This window comes from Corvus kubaryi, unplaced genomic scaffold, assembly GCF_017639235.1.
Source record: "Corvus kubaryi isolate FWS band 111438036 unplaced genomic scaffold, C.kubaryi_AGA036_p1.0 74, whole genome shotgun sequence".
Taxonomy (NCBI): Eukaryota; Metazoa; Chordata; class Aves; order Passeriformes; family Corvidae; genus Corvus; species Corvus kubaryi.
This window is the reverse complement of record NW_024582061.1, coordinates 204,947-211,006: the sequence shown is the minus strand read 5'-3', so window position 1 is coordinate 211,006 and position 6,060 is coordinate 204,947. Positions and strand designations below refer to the sequence as shown.

General features: G+C 44.3%; 1 protein-coding gene across 3 annotated transcripts in view; it reads left to right on the top strand.

Annotated features, from left to right (window-relative positions):
* Positions 1–6,060, top strand: part of LOC121675319 — a 50,898-nt gene that overhangs the window by 17,769 nt on the left and 27,069 nt on the right. The window lies entirely within an intron of this gene.

Sequence of the window (6,060 nt, the reverse complement as noted above, 5' to 3'; positions counted from 1 at the left end):
TAGGCATTTTGGCCTGGAGAGCACATGGAAAGATAGAAAGTGGACCTGCAGGATTCTCATCCCAATAGGAAATGGTGGATGCTTGCTACCACTGCTCATACAAGGAATCACAGAGGTGAGGCCATAGAAATCCCACAGAAACAGAATGTTGAAAATCTTATTTTGAAGCCTGACTGTTACCCAGTGAAGGATGAAGAAGGATCTCATAACTCTGAGAAATACCTTTGCCTCCTGCTCTGGGAAAGCATCGTCTTGTGGCAGTGACTTGAGCACACCTTACATGGTGCTCCTGAAAAACATCTGCTGGGAGGGGAAGCATTTAGGAGTCTACCTTACTCAGTGTAGTTTTTACATGTGATTCAGTCTGGAGAAAAGGCAGACGAGGTGTTGCTAAAGGAAGCTGATCACCACTTTTGACTGTATGAGATGGGAAATTGTCTTCTGCAAGCCAGACTGCAATACGAGTATATCCAAGGAAATGCTCAACTCTGGGATCATCTCCTTCCCATATTCACCTCCCATAATTCTTCGCCATGCAAAAAGGAGCCCAAGAAACAGATCCCAAATACCAACAAGATTATGGTGGGGGTCTTTCTTTGTAGCTTGTAGAGTCAACAAGCTTGGTCAAAAAGACAACAGCAGCTAGATTAGTGAGGGAAAAAAGAAATTCCAGTGGAAAGACCAAACAGCATAGCCCTTTTGAGTCAGCTCTGTGTCTCACTTCTTAAAAATGCAGCCTGGCCACTGACACACTGCTAAGGGAGCATCTCCTTACGTGAAGCCAGCCTGTGTCATAGAGTGTCCCAATGAGCTGACTAGCAGGGTTACTGTGCAGCAGAAGAAATAAAAACGGTATAGTCATCTGTATTAGAAAAGACAGAGGAAAAATCCTGGTGCATGCCAAGAGAAGACAAGACTAAAGGTTTGATTTAAAACATCCTCTCTGAAAAAAACAAGTATAAAAAACCCACCCACCACACAAATTCCTGAACGCCACTTAACAAGTAGGAAGAAAATACATGACAGTTTCAATGAAAAGGAAAAACCCAACCTTATCTTCCTGTATATGCAACTGTTTAGCAGTGACTTTGGGCTATATCTGAATGCTCCTACAACCCAAACTAAAACTGACACATCCACTGCATTTGAAACAATACACTAAAATTGCAGCATTACCACCCAAAAACCCCTGCCCACACACAAAAGTTAAGAAATGACTTTTGGAAGATGCAAAAGGTGGACTATCGAATTTGTTCTTCAGTGCAAGCAAGCCATTAAGTGATTCTTGCTGACAAAAAGTCAGGTTTGCCCAAGTCTGCGCAGTAACCATGTGCAAGGCCTTTTGAAACTGCACATGTGAAAAAGAGGCATCAACATGCAGTTTCTTCTCCTGATAAGTGTGGCACCAGTTTTACTCTGTTTCAGCATCATTTTCCAATCCCAGGCTGACAGGGCCAGATCCTGAGCTGGGCCAGATGCTGCAGTCTCTGACTGCAGAAGGGTCTCTGATGCTCCATGCATGAGCTGAATGGAATGATCTGGTGTCTTGGTTTAAAAGACAGGTGTCTGCCAAGGAAGGCTGGAGCCTCCGTTGAAATGGAAAATGCAACCCTCTTCCCTCCGAATTATTATAATTTTGAAATTAAGGGGCTTTCAGACAAAGATATGAGGAATAGGAATAACAGTTCTTTACTTGTATATATATATATTTGTATGTATGACAAGGCAAACAAACAGCAATAACTATGGCAGTAACAGCAAACAGAACCACAAACTCGGCTGTCGGGCCCTTTCCCCTTCAGTGCAGTTCAGCTCGCAGCCGGCAGGGGCGTTGGTGGCTCCCGGTGAGCAGGGCAGGTGCGATGGTTCCCCCGCAGCTGCAGGGGGCGCTCCAGAGCGAGCTCGGGGAGCACACGGCAATGGCTGCCTGGGATCCCGGGAGGGGATGGAACAAAGGCTTCACAAACCCCCTGGGCAGCCGATCCTAGTGTCCGGCCAGACCCTCAGGAACAGCAGGCTGGAACAGCAGGGACGAGCACAAATCCTGAGTGGCAGATGAGATGTATCAAACTCGGTAGATGTGGTGGGCTGGACGCAGGCAGGACGTGCAGGGCTCCAGAGTGGCGAAGGCTCGAAGCAATGGCAGGGGCAGGGTGGCCGTGGCCCGGCTCCCAGCAGGGCAGGGAAAGGTGGGCTTGGGATCCCGGGGTTCTACCCGAGGCGCCCAAGCAGATGGTGGAACGGTCCCTCTTTTAGTAAGGTGGGGTGTTAGGGTCCCAGTGCAACAGCCACTCCAACAAGCAAGCTCCACTCATGGTAGAAGGAAGGCAGCCGAAAGCAGAAGCCTGCAGCAGCAACAAACTCCCTCCACAATGATGGCCGCCCTCCTCTCCCTCCAAATGCTGAGAACACCAGCCAGCCGGGGGCTGTACCCAACCCCTTTCTTCCGAGTTCAAATCTCGTGGTATCCCCCACCCTACACAAGAAAACCCCAGGAGAAAGAGAGTAGCCAGTTGGACCCCTCCCCCTGTGGCCTTTTGTTTTTCTTAAGGACTCAGTAATTTGTCCCCCTGGCAACATATATGGGAAAAATTCTTTAAGATAAAAAGAAAATAGCAGGAGAACTCCTAAAACACCAACATCTGGATGGATCCATACATTGTCGATGTGTCTACAGTACCTTCCAGGGCTTGACCCATGCAAGACCAATTTCAAAATAATAGAGCTTTCTGTCAATAATCAGCAATTACTTGTTTATGGGAAGTCAAAGAAGGACTAATGTCATCACAGATATGTTTGGCTGCATCCAGATCTGACAGAGTAAAACTTGGCACCCAAATGCCGTTTTGTGCAGAACAGAGCCTTTGGTGTTTGACCCAAGTGAGGGAGAAATGAATCTGGAAAATAACCAACACCCCAACGTTGTTTTTCTCAGCAATGTTCATCATATCCCAGAGAGTGCAGATGATTTTCTTTCCCCTCGCTGTGCACAGCAGAGGCTGGGGAGCTGCAGGAATGTCTGTGCCTTTCTTCGTCCCCTCAGTCAACATGCCCCGGAGATCAGGAGTTTTCTTCAGAAAGCTTTTATCCACTTGAGCACTACCTGGTTTGTTAGCTGTAATGTGTACTCGGCTGCCAACACTCCTCACTTCTGGAGTGGATGACACAAAAAGCTGTTAAAAATAATTTTAAAAGCCAATTTTGACAAAGATTGAGAGTATTTGCTTGATAAATCAGGTTTTAAATTGAACCAGTGAAACTGAAAATGTTTTCCTCCCTTACCTTGACATAATTCCTCCACTCAAAAGTTTTATAAAATTCTCCACTCAAGAGCTGTATACAATTTTTGCTTCAGAGTAATTTCTGTTCACCCTCTTTCCCCAAGGAGGTTTGAACAAGATTTAAGAATAGGGTCAATTACAAAGCTGCTGGTACAAATGTGAGGTGAGACCTTAGAATCACAGAACAGCCTGGGTTGGAAGGGACATTAAAGACCATCCAGTTCCAACCCTCTGCCATGGTCAGGGACACCTTCCACCATCCCAGGTCGCTCCAAGCCCCACCCAAACAGGCCTTGAACACTTCCAGGAGTGAAGCAGCCACAGCTTCTCTGGGCAACCTGTGCCAGGGCCTCACCACCTTCACAAGGAAGACGTTTTTCTAATACCTAATCTAAAGTGCATTCGAATCAGTTAAGTTTTGCCTTTAAATGGTTGGCATCTTTTGTCTGCTCTAACATCCACATGCCATCCTGCTTCCAATTTTGAGGTGCAGCATTTCCATTTCTACTTTTTCTACTCTATTTTACCATGTAAAATGATTGCCTGTGGATACCCCAAGAGTTACCAAGTTCTCCAGCTTCCTATAGTGTGTTACCTCCCAGATGACTGTGTACCCATAAGGATTAAGAATGCAGTGGCTTAATAATTCACAGCCAGTGCAGTATTTCTGACAGACAGACATTGCTGTAGAGAACTGGAGAGCACAAATACCATATCTGTATTTTAACATATGACTAAGGGTAAGATCCAAAAGCTCACAAACTAGCAACCTTTACATCTGTATCTGGAAAAAATCCAGATGATCATGAAAAACAGAACATTATAATCTCAAATTTCCACAGAACTACTGAAAGTGGGAAGATAGATTTTCTTCTTAGGAAATCAAGCCTGATGTCTTCCAGTTTTTTGATTGGAAGAGATGAATGAAGCATGAAGCAGAGGTACTTGCTCTTGGGGGTTTACTGAGCATATTCAGGCCTGACTGAACATGAGGAGTTTCAGAGGGATCTAAACTATCCACAGTAATGGGCAATAAAAAGCTCAAAGCTGGTAAGAAGAGGACATGGACTGAAGGAAAACAAAGTCATGAAGTGCTCAGAGCTCATAGAGTATTAAGGAAAAAGCTAAAGAAAGCGAGCCAAGTGACACTGTAAATGTGTCAGTGAGGATTGCTCTTGAGAAGGAAAGACAAGATGTAGATAGGGAATGGATGATACATAAGAATCAATTAGCATGTATAGACCTAAATCAGTGGTGCAGCTACATTAAATGAAAGTTATGACCCTACAATTAAATAAACAAGTGTTAGAGATGCATGGCTAATTTACATTCAGTCAATCATACTCCAACACACTGCCTTCTCTCCTCTTGCTGTGCACATCAAACCTTCAAGCAACAGACAATCCACTCAATAATTTGAAATGCAAGAAATACAGCTAAGAACGTTATCCCTGTGTTCTGAAGATGTATAGAGCTATTAAGTGACTTAAATCTATGCAAAAAGCCCACAGAGGTCATGAAATTAAGTCACCTCAGTCTCTGAGTTCCAGCCCAGCAATCTGATCCTGACTGATCTTCATTGTAACGACAACAGTGCCCTAAGAATTCTCTTCAAATCCTCATTTCCAAATCCGGAGTTCAGAGGGTTAGGATTTTTAAAGGAATGCATTTTGAAATATAGCTAAAACTCTGCCTAAGACTATTTACTTTTGCAAGTGAAAAAATAGATCATCCTGAAATAATTAGGAAATAAATATATTCTGGAAGAGTTCACAACCTTAAGCTGAAAATGCTGTCAGAGACCCTGTCAGTAAGAGAAATAAGAGGCTTAACCTCCAATGCCTCAGCTTACAAAGGCGAGCAAGTAACAATAAACTTCTGGCAGGTTTATTATCCCAGCAGTTCCACAGCTGTTCAAACATCCCGTTTTCCCTTCCCCCTCTCCTGTGGCTTTGGCAGAGCATCCTGGCAGCTCCTCTCTCAAGTAGGCAATCCTGGTATGGGCAGGCAAGCAGCCAACTTGCTACTCCAATGATGCAACACAACACCACAAGGGGCATCATTTGGGAAAGAATGGGGTGTTCTCATTATTTAATTACTAGTCAACTTATCTGCTTGGAGAATATTAAAATGTCAGTGTAATTATGACATTGAGACACCACATCAAAGTCAGCTCCTTTCTGCTGATCACCCCAAGAGGTGCCTTCTGAGGGTGATACAGAGGAGTAAGCAGGACCTTTTAAGCAAGGCATGGGAGTACAGAGAGATGACTCATTAGTTTGATTGATGAAGCCAGTTTTAACCATTTGCTTTTATGGAGCAACTAGGCCAACAGCACAGCACCTGGGGGAGTTTGAATCCGCTTGTTTGTGGTATCCTGGGATCACACAAAACATCTGAACCTCTTTCTGGGACTTCATTCAATAGCTAGGGGAGTTCAACCTCATGGTATAATCTCAATCCCCCAGAGGTCCCTATTCCATCAGTAACATCAGAGAACAGACAGAGCCTGTAGTCCTTCAGGCCATACGGAGCAACTGGGATCCACCTTGGATACCTCCAGTGCTCTTCAACACAAAATATATTTATTCTCCTTTTAAAAGTGTAATTTTGACTTTGTGGAAAGGTGCAAACAAGACTACAACTGCAAACCAAGCATTTTGTTCTCCTGGAGAGCATGATGGCAAGAATTTATGTATTATTAAAATGGCTACATATGTTCTTTGCAGCACTGCTGGCTCAATTGATATCTGAGTTTCTGCTCCCTGCCTCCAAATTT